The 15,665-nt window shown below is 35.8% G+C and overlaps 1 pseudogene across 6 annotated transcripts; it reads left to right on the forward strand.

The window, feature by feature from the left end:
• Positions 1-9,051: 9,051 nt before the first annotated feature.
• On the forward strand, positions 9,052-14,822 carry LOC145053155 (UBP1-associated protein 2B pseudogene; annotated as a pseudogene). Of its 6 annotated transcripts, none has more exons than XR_013684368.1 (4): positions 9,052-10,675; positions 12,091-12,179; positions 13,291-13,392; positions 14,550-14,822. The product of XR_013684368.1 is annotated as a UBP1-associated protein 2B pseudogene, transcript variant X4 (transcript). The 6 variants fall into 6 exon arrangements; XR_013684366.1 differs by having other exon boundaries at positions 13,320-13,392; XR_013684367.1 differs by having other exon boundaries at positions 13,323-13,392.
• Positions 14,823-15,665: the final 843 nt, after the last annotated feature.

Below are 15,665 nucleotides of genomic sequence, written 5' to 3' on the forward strand. Positions count from 1 at the left end.
ATTTATGCTTACAGTTGTTATGTATGTGTTTCAGGTACTAGCGAGGACCGTGGGAAGGCACCGGCGTGATCTGTATACACTGAAAGATGTTTTGTGATCTTGGGATTTAGATGATTTGTATTTTGACATGACACTTGAAATGTTTATGCCTTGTTTTGAATAAAAATACTATATTTTGAAATGAAAAATTTGTTTGAAAATTTGCGTTGTTACAGCAACCCAAAAGGACCATGCACCATCGAGTCAAGTACATACCAAAATAGTTATGGACTTAGACACTAATCCAACAGCAAGATGTATCTTTCATTTGATACTGTCTGCGGTCTGTATTCTCTGTTTTGACCTTGCAAGATGTATCTTTCATTTGATACTGTCTACGGTCTATAATCACTGTTTTAGACCTTACCAGTTGTACCTTTCATTTGGTACCTTCTGGGGTCTGTGTCTTCTTTTGTTAGACTGAACCAGGCGTGTCGTTCGTTCGATACCCTCCTAGAGTCTATGATTCCTTTGCCTTAGTCAGCAGTCCTCACTGCTGAGGCATATGTTATTTCCCTGACTTCTCTTGCTTTCTTTAATAATCAAATTTAGTATTTTGATAATGATAGCGATTAAGCGAAAACTACTTTTACCACATAACTCTGTCCAGTCTTGGTAGAAGGCTGCTTTTATTAAAGAAAATATAGGATTTTCTGGAAAGAACTCTAATACACTGAAATCTCTTAAACTACTTCATTATAAGGTTATTTGAATAAAATGTCACTAAATGCTTATGAACTCACCAACATTTGTAAAAATGTTGATACTCGCTTGTCAAATAACTTATATTCTCAGGTTAGCATTAGACAGGTACATCCCAGGAGCTGTTGATGAAGATAGCTTAGTACCATGCTGTACTTATTATATTTACTTGTATTAATTTGATGTATTGTAAAGTAACCATATAAAACTATTACTATTAATGCAATGTTTTGTTGTACTTTGATTACTATAATGCATGTGTTGTGATACTTGACATGACGTCATCCACCCCATAACGTTTCCGCCATTCCGGTTTTGGGGTGTGACAACCTACGGGTGGATAAAAAGAACGTCAAAAACGGAACTCGTATGAAAAAGATACGAATTTTCGAAGTTTTTAAATAAAAATAAATAAAAAATCCAAGGATTATCTGAAGAGTACGCCCAACGTACTTTGCTTTGTACACCCAGCGTACTTCGCACATGCAGGGTCAGAAGTCGGCCACGTACTCCTCTCTTCGCACGAGACACACGTATTGGATAAGACAACCGCGTCCGAGCCCGAGTTTCGATCTGATGACACATCGCATGTACGCCCCGCGTAGATGGCCGCCTCGCAGTACGCCCAACGTATAGAGGACTTACGCCCAACGTAGTCAGCAGCTTCGGTCCCCTATAAATAGAGACCGAGGGTCTCCGGTTTGATGTTACATTCTCTTATATCTCTCACTCTCTAAACCCCTTTTACCCACTTTTAACACCCTGAAGCTCTGATATCATTCCCGACACCCGAAGCAAGCCCTGTCGCTCCGAAGTTCCCGAGAAAATTATATTTTCAAGTCGAAACTCTACCCGAGTAAGGCTGGTTTTCAACTAAAATTCCCGATTTCGTCACAAAAAAGTCATAATTAGAGTCGAAGTGCTGCCCAAATTATCATTTATTCCTTCGGTTATTTAACAATGAGTTCAATATATAGGAACAATTGTATGTTATGTGTTATATGTTCGATGTGCTTTCTCTTGTTATTATGATAATGAGATATACCTTAGACCACGAAGTGTATGGCATAAGCATCACTTGGGTACAGGTATGTATCCTTTGGCAGTGTAGAGCATGTCTCGTAAGAGAATGACTTCTACCATTTTGGCATTGGCAGAAGGCTAGGCAGGACTGAAAGCCTATAATTTGCTAGCCAAAATGTTTATTCAGAAATTGATTATTTTTCCATGCCATATGGGCAAAAGTCTTATTGATGTATATCAAGTATTGAAATTGTTATGTCTCATTGATTGTATATCTTTGAATTAGCTTATTCGTTGATATGGAAAGCATGTCATATGATACTCATCTACCTTTGTTGTTCTTTGTACCTCTTTGCTTCTGTCATATTGATATGTATATGGCATAGCGTTGTATTGTATATATTATTGAACTCACTAAGCGTCACCGCTTACCCCTCTCATTGTTTAACAATTGTAGGTAAAAATAGCATCTAGTTTAGTCATATACTGTTGGAAGATTTAGAATAGTTTATACTATTACTTTTGTACTTGGGTTTACGTTTATATAAAAGCTTTAGTATCCCGGGTAGTTATGTAATATACTAAAACTTTGTCGGGTTGTATCCAGTCTTTTGTAATCAAAGTATCAATGTAAAATATTATTTTTGAATATGCACGTAGCATGTTTTGGAGTAACGATGTTTTTAGAAATACGAAAGTTTAGAAAGAGGTTGTTTCAGCTAATGACTAAGACCTGAAATCAGAACATAAAGGTCTATCCCTAGATAATCCTCCAAAGCTTGCCAATTGCCCACTTATGGCCCAAATTTCCAAATTGGGCCCAAGTTCCTCTAATGGGCTTTACCCTAAAGCCCAACATAAACATAGCTCAAACCTGATTTCATTTGGTCCACTAAAGCCCAAAGCAACACGATCCACGAAGATGGCCCAAGGAAAGCCCACTGTTGATCGAATGTTGGGCGTTCCCTTGTGGAACGTTGGGCGTTCATCAACAGTCAACAGGTCGCGAACCCCAGCCCGAACGTTGGGCGTTCCTTGACCTAACGCTTGACGTTTGCACTCTAAATCCCAAAAGCGGACATTAAGCACTTAATGCTTAAATCCACACGACCAACACATAGATCCAATTCTTAATGAACATCTATAACAATGAAGCCACTGACTTGGTGGCTTTGCATGCCCCAAAAGGCCCCAACTTCAAGATATAGCATTCACTTCCATAAAAAGGGCTTAATTTCATGCACGAGACTTCTACAACTCCAAAGATGCAAACTTTATGAATCTAAAACATCATAAACGCCAAGAGAAGCAACTCAAAGCTTATGGGGTGATCATAGCTACAATATCTCAACCATGGGACCAAAAAGGGACTAAAATCCATAAAAACTTAGATCTAAGCTTCTAATGAGCAAGGTTAGAGCTTTATACCTCAAATGTCCTGGAAATGAAGCAGAGAACCAAGATCTAAACGCTCCTTCTTGAACCACCACCTTACACCAAGCTTCTCTCCCTTTAATGAACTTCAAACACTCACCAAAACACTCACAATGAGCTCACAACACCCAAAAGGCTCTAAGGTTTCGAGATTAGGGATTGAGGCTATGGAGGCTGGGAAATGAGGCTAACACCTGGGACTTAAGGTGTTTAGATAGGTCTTAAACACTATAAATTAGGGTTTGAGCTCCACGCGTTAACACGCTGCGTTCCCTAAGGGAACGCCCCGCCTTCGAGCTCCGCCTCCAAAATCCAATCATGGCAAGAATGGTCCTTCCTCTCTCATAATACTAGCAAAACAAAGCCAAAGAGCAATAACTTAATATATAAGGGACAAAAAATGAATACTTGGATCGAGCGTTATAATCAATTGATTGCATGTGGCATAACTATCATTATTGCCCTCATTTCATTGAGAAGGTATACAATCTTTTTGCTTAATCGTCCAAATTAAAAAAATAGTTGACAAACATAATGTAATCTATGTTTTTGATGTAGCTTAGTGCTTTGAGAAGAATGATGCTTGTTTGGTGATGGATCCTCTAAGTTGGTATAAAGTATAGTAGATTTCAAGTATATGTAACATATAAAAGGTGACATGGGTAAAGATTATGAAGCTGGATTATGATAGCCGCGAATTATTGACTCTGCATCGGAGAGTCTGGGTTTCGTATTGGGGCGGGGTGCGCCAAGTTCTGATGGAGGAGGCTCATAAGTCGAGATTCTCCATCCATCCCGGGGCGACGAAGATGTATAAGGATCTTTGCCCTGATTATTGGTGGCCCTACATGAACTGTGATATAACATGGTTTGTAGAGCGGTGCTTGACTTGCAGGAAAGTCAAGGCCGAGCATCAACGATCTCACGACAAAATGCAGCCGTTAGAGATTACCGTATGGAAATGGGAAAACATCACCATGGATTTTATCACAAAGCTTCTCAGGACTGCGCCCATAGTGGATTCTATCTGGGTCATTGTGGATCGATTGACCAAGAGCGCGCATTTCATCCCGGTCTAGGAGAGTATATCTACAGATAAGTCAGTTGGGATTTATGTTCAAGAGGTGGTGACACGTCATAGGGTGCCAATATCGGTGGTTTCAAATCGGGATGTTCGTTTTACTTTCAGGTTTTGGAAGCGGTTTCATGACGAGATGGACACTCGTCTCCATTTCAGTACATCATTTCTTTTGTAGATCGATGGATAGAGTGAGCGGACCATTTAGACTCTTGAGGACATGCTGCATGCGTGTGTATTGGATTTTAGTGGGAGTTTGGATACGTATCTTCCCTTAGCGGATTTTTTTTTATAACAATAGTTATCACGCTAGCATTGATCGACCTCCTTTCGAGATGCTCTACGAGATAAAATGCAGGACCTCGATTTGTTGGGGCGAGATCGGTCAGCGAGTCATGGGGAGTACTTGTATTAATTGCATATTGTATGTATTTCTTCGGTGTTATTTCTTTAACTAAAAAGTTGGACTTTTAATTTGAATTTGATTGTCAACAAAATGCTTAAAATCATTATATAACAAATAAATTAAAAATCCATAATTATTAATTTGTAACATTGATTAATAAATATGACTAAAAACAATGACATGAAAAATCAATATAAAGGAATCGAAGTTAAAATTTTTGGTTTTCATATATATAGTAATTATTTATTATCCATTTAGATCAATTAATTATCTAAATTATTATATAAAAATGTTGTTTTGTCACACCCCAAAACCGGAACGGGTGAAACGTTCTGGGGTGGATGACGTCATGTCAAGTATCACAACATATGCAATATAGTAATCAAAGTACAACAACCATTGCATTAATAGTAATAATTTTACATAGTTTACATTGCATAGAAACATCAAAGTAATACAGAAACTAATATAGATGCAGCTTGGTTCTAGGCTGGCTTCACAAAAGCTCACGGGATGTACCTGTCTATTGCTGACCTGAGAATACAAGTTATTTTGAAAGCGAGTATTAGCATTTTTATAAATGCTGGTGAGTTCATAAGTATTTAGTGTCATTTGTGTAAGTAAACATTTTATTCAAAATGACTTTATGAAAAGTAGTAGTTTAGAATCTACAATGTATTAGCGTCCTTTCCAGAAAATCCTATATTTTCTAAATAAAAGCAATCTTCTACCAAGACTCAACAAAGTTATGTTGTAAAAAGTAATTTTCCCTTAAACACTATCATTACCAAAATACGGTATTTGACTTTAAAGAGAGTAGGAGAATATCACTAGTAGAATACTAGGGGAAAATAACATATGCCTCAGCAGAAATACTGTTAAGGCAAAATAAATCATAGACTCCAAGAGAGTATCGAATGAATGATACGCCTGGCTCAGTCTAACAAAAGGAACCACAAACCCCAGACGGTATCAAATGTACGATACGGCTAGCAAGGTCTAAAACAAAGAAACACAGACCCCAGACAGTATCAAATGAAATATACAGCTACCAAGGTTTAAAACAGAGAAACACAGACCCCATACAGTATCAACTGAAAGATACAACTAGCAAGGTCTAAAACAGAGAAACACAGACCCCAGACAATATCAAATGAAAGATACAGCTAGCAAGGTCTAAAACAAAGGGAAATCCTAAGAGTGTTGTTTCAAGAATACAATGTTAATTCTCGTTACCTTAAGGCCATGAATTATAAGGTAAACATGGAGATACTCGTAACCATACTGATAGACACTAGAGTACTTGACACCCTGCAAGCGTCGGAATAAATATGACATTTGTCACCCCTTGGATTGGTAGGCCGTTGACTGTAGCTAGCAGTCAGGGTGCGGGAGTGTCAGTCCCGTATAGATCTATACATATAATGCCCGCTCTCCCTACAGGAGACTATGGTTACCAACTCAACGACGGGGAGATCCGTGTCTTGAAGATGCATCTCGTAATCTGAGTTCTATTAGAGGCGCTGGAGAAATGATATAGACTCGCGTATGAACCGACTCTTGTGGAATTCTCGTACTAGAAAGAGTGAATAGAGCTTCCTAACCATTCCTATAATAGTTACTAGTGTCCCTGATCTACGAGTGACGAGTGGGAGGATGCCCTTGCTACCCAAGGAACATGAACTGGCCGATGTAAACCTTTATGTCTATACATGTACACATGATATATAATTAATGTTTAAACGACCTACGGACGGATATCCGATACCCACCAGACCACATCCAAACGAGGAAAAAGAAATAGGACGAACTAGCCTTCCTAAGTCCTTTAAACATTATTTATATAACTATACAAGTACATGCATGCATTTAACGAAGTAGAAGCACTTAACGAAGCAGTAGCATCTAACAAAGTAGAAGCATTTAACAAAGTAGAAGCATAAAAGCATGGAAGAAAACTTTGGAAAACCTTTACACTTTAGAAAATCATGACTTGATATCTTTTTGTAAAATAAGTTTGAAGACCTTTAGAAATCCTTGAAAATCTTTCATAATCAAGTTTTGAATATAACTTTGATAAAACAATATAAGTAAAGAAAAACCTTTGTTTAAAATACTGCTGTAACTGGTTTTGAAGTAAAACATACAGCGTGAGAGACACTTTGAAAAAAGATTTAAACAAGTAAAGACGTTTTGGAAAACCATTTATAGTATCATACTTGGTAAAACAGCTGAAAGTGTAATAAATCCTTGTGCATGCGGGTTATTAATCACATATGATTGATATGATAACTGACATGTTTTACTTGTATCCCCCCCACAAAAGCATGTAAAAACATTTAAAAGGTTAACTCAGGGGTATGAACTCACCTGTTGTAAGTGGATCGGGCGGAGGTGCCGGTTGGGTGCTCGGTGTCAAGTGAAGACTTGAACACACTTAGTGACCTATTAACATATGATGACATATGTTTACATACAATTAGTAATTATAATACTAATTAAACACGTATACGCATCCTAATGAGCGGAAAACACTTTGGTCAAGTGCTAGGAGTGTCCCGGGTAACATCTAAGGGAGTGTATGGCCTAGATAGGGAGTTTACTCTTCAAGGGTAAACTCTTTATAGAGTTTACGGCCGTAAACTCATGGTGGGGGTGTTCTAGGATGCTAAATGGTCTTATCTCACTCATAGAATTAGGTTAGGCTCAAATCTAGGGCTTATGAAGGGTTTAAGGCCTCACATGGACCATTTTTGGGAGTTTACGGCCCTAAACAAGGAGTTTACGGTCGTAAGATCCTATATGTTCATTCCTTTTGTGTTTTGAGGTCTTAAATGGTAGGAAATAAAGTTCTGTGCATTTTTCCAAGTCAAATGAAGAAGTTAGGGCATCATTTGGGCACTTTTTGGGAGTTTACGGCCCATGGAACAATCCTAGGGGGGTTTACGGCCGTAAACTCCTATGTCCAATGATTCTTTGATGTTTAATGTCTTTACTTCAATGGTGGTTGCTTCTAGACATTTTCCAAGGCCATAGGAGGTGTTTGAGGGCATTTCTAACACCTTAAAGGGTGTTCACGACCTATGAAGAGGGGTTTATGGTCCAAGAGTGTTCTTGGGCCGTAAACTCATGTTTACTCTCCATATCATAACGTTTTGGTGTTCTAAGCTCGAAGGTGTAAGTCCACAAGTCATATCTAAGCCCTAGGGGTAGTTTAGAGGGGTTTTAGGGCTTAAAAACCCCACTTAAGGGTGTTCACGGTCCAAGAGTGTTCTTGGGCCGTAAACACATAATTTTGCCCCTATTTGATGTCTTAAACACGAATTTGCATGTTAACTAAGCTATACAACAAGTTAGGATAGATTACTTACTAGTTTGGGGCTCGAAACAGGCGTTTTGGCTCGAAAACAAGTTGTAGAGAGAGAGTGTAGAGAGAGGGTGGAAAGAGTGTGAATGGAGTCCACTCCCCCTTTTATAGGAGTTGAGCTTGTGGCTCGGTGGAAATCTACTCGATACTGCCGTTAAACGAGGCTTTTGGTCGCACCCGATTAAATGGTCGTATTTTGACTTGGTTGAAACTAAAATTTTTCAAGAGATTAATGAGAGCGTTTCTAATTTGTTTCAACCCTCACTAAGTCATTATAAAAGTCCCAAATTAATTAACCAATCAAAAAGGTTAACAGACAGATTAATAAAACGAGACTTATTAACGGAAGGAGGGGTTAAAAATCTCTCTATCTAATAAATGAATAGGGTTAATCTCATTCCATCATGTTGTCAACTATTAAATCAATAATACGCCACATGTCATTGTTTTGGTTCTCCAATTTGAAATTCATTTTACAACTCATATTCATAAATACTCATAAATTTTTATATGGTAACAAAATATATCAAAATATGTCAATATTATTCACTGCATCTATCCCTCGATTAAAAGATATTTACCAAATTTGATTACATGTTTATATTTTTCTTTTATAATTCCCTATTTTTTAATAATATATGTTTATTTTAACAACTTAATTTTCTGATTTATAAATTTTGGATTGTCACATGTTTGAGAGCAATATAATTATTTTATATAATCAGTTAGATGTAAAATCAAACCATAAATTTTAATAAAATTTAAATCACTTAAAACTTTTAATTAAATCAACTTCTAATCCGATTAATTATAATTCAATTCACGACTATCAAATCATCTTTTAATAAAAATAAAGCTTTGGGATTTTTTTTTTTATAAATTATTTTATTTTTTAAAAAGAAAACTATTAAAAATATAAAGAGTACGTAGAATATACTTTGGTATTATTTAAAAGATTGGAGATAGATGCACCATGCGGTGACGAAACACGTGCCCTTATATCTGTAATCAATTTATAACCCTAATCCCCTCAATCGGGTGAGGCTCGTACCTCTGAAACCCTAGCCACCACCCAACTCTCAACCCCCAAAGAAAGAAACCCTAAACCGATTCTTATCGTCCAACCACCATGGCCAAGAAGCGAAAGTCTCGTGCTTCACAACCTTCCGTGGAAGAACCAGTACCTAAGGAGGAGCCTCAAGAGCAGATCATTGAACCACAACAGCAACAGGAAACTATCGCCAATAATGATGTCGTTAAAGAGGAGGAGCTAGAGCAAGAAGCTGACGAAATCGCTCATAATCTGGAGGAGAATAAAGTAAAAGGTGAACAAGAAGAAGAAGAAGAAGGAGAAGAAGAGGATGAAGAAGATCCTCAGGACGATGACGAAGAAGAAGAAAGCGAAGAGGAAGCCACCGTAAACGACGTCAAGGTCGAAACCAACGGCGATGGAGGAGAAGAAACCGAGGATTTGGAGGACGAACCCGTAGAGAACCTTCTCGAGCCGTTCTCAAAGGAACAATTAGTCTTACTGCTCAAGGAGGCCGTTGCAAAGCACCCTGATTTGATTGAAAGCGTTCAGAAGATCGCTGATGCGGACCCTGCCCACAGGAAGATATTTGTGCATGGTCTAGGTTGGGATACCAACGCTGAGATTCTAACGAGCGAGTTTGGCAAGTATGGCGAGATCGAAGATTGTAAGGCTGTGGTAGATAAGGTCACCGGAAAATCTAAAGGCTATGCTTTTATACTCTTCAAACACAGGGCCGGAGCTCAGAAAGCTTTGAGGGAACCTCAGAAGAAGATCGGGAACCGCATGACCTCATGTCAGTTGGCTTCTGCTGGTCCAATCCCAGCCCCTCCACCAACAGTCCCTCCGGTGTCAGAGTACACTCAAAGGAAAATATTTGTGAGCAATGTTTCTGCGGAGATCGATCCTCAGAAGCTTTTAGAGTTCTTTTCTAAATATGGAGAGGTTGAGGATGGGCCATTGGGATTAGATAAGCAGACTGGAAAGCCTAGAGGGTTTGCTCTCTTCGTCTATAAGAGTGTGGAAAGTGCAAAAAAGGCTCTGGAAGAGCCCCACAAGGTCTTTGAAGGGCACAATTTGAATTGCCAAAAGGCTGTTGATGGTCCGAAGCCAAACAAGCCTTACTTTCAACAACAACATCAGCATCACAACCACCATCAACATCACAACCAGCATCAGCATCAACAGTATGGTGGTGGTGGTGGTGGTCATCATTACCCTTCAAAAAAGGGCAAGTATAACAACTCAGGTGGTGGTGGTGGTGGTGGTGCAGGACAGGGTCATTTGATGGCACCTTCTGGACCGTCAGTGGGTGGTTACAACCCTGCTGTTCCTCCGGCATTGACTCCTGCTTTGGGGCAGGCGTTGACTGCACTTCTTGCGACTCAGGGAGCTGGACTCGGGAATCTTTTAGGACTTGGTGGACCTCCGCAGGGGATGCCGCCACCGATGAACAATCCTGGATATGGAAACCAGGCAGGTGGGAGCTACGGTGGTCAACCAGGGATGCAGGGTGGTTACCCTAATCCACAGCTTGGTCAAGGAGGCAACAGGCCCCCACAAGGTGGTGCACCTTACATGGGCCATGGTCACTAGGTGAGCCTAGAAACTGCTCTCTTTTCATCATCTGGTTTACTTAAAATTTGTCGTGTTTGTGCAAAATGTTACTGATTTAACATGTCACTTCCAAAAAGAGAATGCCACACAAAATTTCTTGCGCATTAATGTCTTTTTAAAAATTTCTACATTCTCCTGAGTTTTTTTAAGCAGTCTTCTTCTAGCTTTCCACAATTGATTGACGTCTTATAATATTTTTGTCTTGACGGGTTTTCATAGAGGAATTTCGAAAAAGAAATATGAAACTTAAAAAATCTAGTTTTTTATGTCAAAAAAGATATGTCTTCTTCTAGTTATTTATGGTCCTTGAAAACTCAAGTGTAGGACTTAATTGGATATAGTCACCTGCTTTTTTCTATTAACAAGCAAGTCTGTATGACTTATTTCTTATGCGTTTAGTTTACCGATAATCTTATAAATAACTTGCTGTTAATCACTAACACTTGCTTTATCATCTTCTATTTGTGCTTTTCATAGTAACTCCATGTGGGAAGAAAGATGAATTCTCATTTCAGTCATTTGTTGCAGTAACTTTTGATTGAAGTCCCATGCATTGCAGTTAGCTGCTATTTCCTTTCGACTTGATGGACTTAATGGGGCCTAACTTTTTACAAATTTGCCCTCTTTTCTCCAATATTATTTAAAATCATCTATAACACTTGATGGAAAAAAGAGAAGACATTTCCATGATATATGAAGATTATGTGTATACTTGTATTTGTTTTAAGAGCATAACTACATAGTGTTTTCGGTTTTCACACCTGCATATTTAAACTTTTGTTTGGCAACTATTATTATATTTGAAGAAATGTTTTTTTTTTTATTTTTTATTTTTTATTTTTTATTTTTTATATATGAGTTTTTGGACAAGTAATAAAGTCATGAATATGATGGTTTTTCAGTTTTTTCAGTTAAACCAAAGAGTTTTCAGCTGGGAATCTTTTTTTTTTTTTTCTGAAATAAAGATTTTTTTTTATAATGCAAATATTTATTGTGCAGATTCCATTCCATTCCATCATGTTTTTGTTTTGGACTCCTGCTGATTCTTCTCAAGTTCCGGCATGCAAATGAAGTGTTTTCTTTCTAATATTTATGTTGTAGCAAAAAAGTAACCATTTGCTTAAAGAGCAGAATCGTTAAACCTGTATTTCCCTATTTTCAGTTACAATTACTAGTATTTTGAAACATGTAGTAGTATTTCTTTCACTTTTATTAATTATGCTTCTAAAAAATGTTTGACTTTAACTCTCATAACTAGTTTAAATTGCACGTATGGTTGTATACATACCTTTTTTTTATTAATTGTTTTTTTAAAGTATGATTGCAAATGGGGTGTGTGTTATTATTTGGCTTACTTTTGTTGGCTACTTTTTCTTTATGCTTGTTGTGGTTAGCTTGGCCTTCAAATTCAACTGGTGAATTAAATCAGTTTATGCAAAGGCAAAGAAGGTGAAGCACCTGAGACCTCATTTATGGATTTCAGGTATTTTCCCAACTTAATCCCCAATTGGGGGATTGGAATTATTGATTCCGATTCTGAACATTCACTTCACACTTTAAAATGCTTAAAAATACTATTTTAACCCTGGAATTTCACTTGTAAACCTCTTTTAGCTTGTCCTTTTCTTTCTCATGAATGCAGATGATTTTTGTTTTATCTCAATTCTGCCAAGTGTGTTGTAGAGTTCAATTTCTGTATATTCTATATCCTTTTAATTTCAAGTCATTATCTTTTTTTTTAATGGATATTGGTTTTTAAAATCCGTGAAGTAGGATGTGTTGAAATGTTTCTCATCTGCTTTCAAAATTTTATTTCAAGGATGACTCATTTCAAGTGTTGCTCAATCTACATTCTTGGTTTTGGATGTTATCCTATATGCAAATTAACAACATTAAAAAATTATTATGAAATTAAACAGAAGTTGACAATTATGATGGCTTTTTAACTTTTTTTGGAAAATATTTTAGGAGATAACAATATTTTCTTAACTATTTGCAATTAAACCACAAATTCAGAAAATTTGAATTTTCTAACAACTTTCCTATTTCTTTTTCTCACATCTTTCCGTAATCTTCATTTTTCGATAAAGATTTTTTTCTTCTTCTCTTCTCACTCTATTTATATATCATTTCAATGTATAGCTAGTTAGAAAATCACAAACAAGTTTGAAAATGATCAACTGCATATGAATTTATGAACCTAGAAAAAAAGGATACAAATTTCAAACTACCTTTTCAGATAAAGCAATTTGCTTGACTTTTTATGGAAACATGTGGTAAATGCAAGAAGCAACAATGTAATTTTTTTCTTATAGCATCTTGCTTTCAGTTTTTCCTGTTACAACATATTACTCAAAAAACTATTTAGTTATAATAACAATGTTATAATTTTTTAACGACATTAAATCTCAAGTAGTGTGCTATATGAAAATTTTTCAGTGTACTGCTATCCTCTAAATTTTATATTACAAAATTTGTCATGATTTTGGTTTCTTGGTGGTTAAGTTTAAATGAATATAAGCTGTAAGTATTCAAATGGTTTGTTAAAAAAAATGTTGAGAATTGGGGTTCTGGAAAATCATTTTTTTTTTGAGTTTTGATGTACATGGCATGGCATTGGCAGCAGAATATCTGTATCTGTAGCTGAAGAAAGGTTAATATTTGGAGCCTTACACTTTGAAGACTACTGAAAAGAGGTATGTTAAGTTTATGATCTCAAGGACTTGGAATTCAAGATTCCATTCCCATTACCCATATTCTGTTGGAATTCGAATCCATTTTTCTCTCTATTAACCACACCAAAATATCCTCTTTATATATTATATTGAAATAAAAAAAGATAAATAGTTTAATTGTACACATTTACAATAAAAAAGTATTTGAGCATAAAGGAAAATATAAAAATTTTCATTACTTGTATAATTTTTTTACAAATCATACCACCCTTGTCATTTTTGTGATGACTATGGTGGACTGGAGAAGAAAAGGTAGTTGATGATTGGTGGTTGGAGTATGAATATGTATTTTTTTTTAATGATAATAGTAGTTACACTATACAACTAAATTTTGTAAATTGTAATAGCCAAAATCTCGATTTTTTTATTTAAAATTTGCGATATATATTTTCTTCACGGCTTAAAAAATCGTGACTTAGTTAAAATCTTTTTATTGTGTTTCTTTAAGATGACGCCAAAATTTTGATGCTGTAGTCTTAAGTTCACAACATATGAATGTCTGGATTTTTTTTAATAACCCAAATAATGGTATTTTGAAACGTAATTACCAAAATACTGTAAACTTGTGTGACCTGATTATTCGTTTAAAATATATTGTGAAAAAAACAGAGCCCACCATTTACCGGATGCCATTTCCTTACAAACTCCAAAGCAATTTTAGATCGATTTTAAAGCGTAATAATCTATTTTGTCTACACGTCTATTATTCAAAGTTCAAACACCCATCCTTCCCAACTTCGAGGGTGTGTGCTAATTTAAGTTGATAAAACGTTTTTTTTAATATATTAGCGTATAGTGATGAAAAAAGAGTTTTTAAAAACAGTGTTTAGATAAGTTATGCGGTATGGTAACAAAATGTTATAAGTTTTAGTGTTTGGTAAAACGACAAAAAAGGCTTCCTAAAGTTATGGGACAACTATAAGTCAAATGGAGTCTTTGATAAGTTAAAAAGGAGTAAAATGATTTATCAGAGGTGTGAGCACTTTTAAAAATATATATCCAAACACTTGTTTTGGGTTATATTGGGGTGGAAGTGTAACAAGTTAAAAAAAAAAATATTTTTTTAAGCTATCACCATCCATCGTGAGAGGAGATTTTAACAGTGGCTATTGTGATAGGCCTACACCACCGCTATTGAAAAAAAGGGACTAGCGGCTGGGTAATTAACGGTGGAAAAGGGATGCCATGGGAAGGAGATGGCCGGCAAGAAAAAAGATGGCAGAAGTAGCTTTTAAATTCTTTATGTAAAAGGTTGAAAGTTGGTTGATCCATAATATAGTATTTATGGTAGGTGATGTAATTTTGAACGTATGTAATTTGTAGTTGTCATGTCAAAAACGCTTGTCTTGTGTGGGAATGGAATGGAAGACTAATAACATATTTTTCTGAAATTATATATTTAAATTCTTTATCTAAAATTGGTTAAAAGTTTGAAAGGTATTGAAATATTCTATTACCTTTTTATGACGAAAAATATTAAATTATCAAACAATTGTGATAAGAAATCAGATTATGTCCTTTTAAATACTAAACATTACACCATAAATTATTAACTGAAAGTCGTCCTTTTAAATCCTAAATCTATATATATCATAATCCATAAACTACAAACGATATCTCTAAACGATAAACTGTAATCCATAAACCTTAAACCGTGGACACTAGAAGATGTCTTGAACCCTAAACTCTAATTGAATTTTATTTTATATATATATATATATATATATATATATATATATATATATATATATATATATATATATATATATATATATATATATATAGAGGTGGGTTCAATTGAAAAAATAAAAAAGGTTGAGAATGGGGGAATCATTTTCAACCACTCATTTTATTCAAGCATAAAAAGATACGGTGACAAACTTGTAAATATGAGAATAACCTTCAATTTCAAATACGTATCTGTAGTTCAAACCCATTTATCGTTCATCATCCAAATTTCTTCTCCAACTTTCAACAATCATTCAGATTTCTTCAATTAAACCATCATCAACATCATCCAGTGCTAATCAATCATCGATCTTCGTCAAGAATCAATACGATTCAACAGTTAACAACAAAAATTCGTTTTTGGTTCTTTTAATTCAACCTTCAATTGTGTTTGAATACGATCAGATCTTCAACATCTATGATTAATTATACTCCCAGCGTTATTAGATCAACATCATCGATAATCAACAAAAATCCACTTCATATCATTCATTCAACATCGATTA

Source organism: Lactuca serriola, chromosome 5 (assembly GCF_051521515.1).
Source record: "Lactuca serriola cultivar US96UC23 chromosome 5, Lser_US96UC23_V15, whole genome shotgun sequence".
NCBI classification, from domain to species: Eukaryota; Viridiplantae; Streptophyta; class Magnoliopsida; order Asterales; family Asteraceae; genus Lactuca; species Lactuca serriola.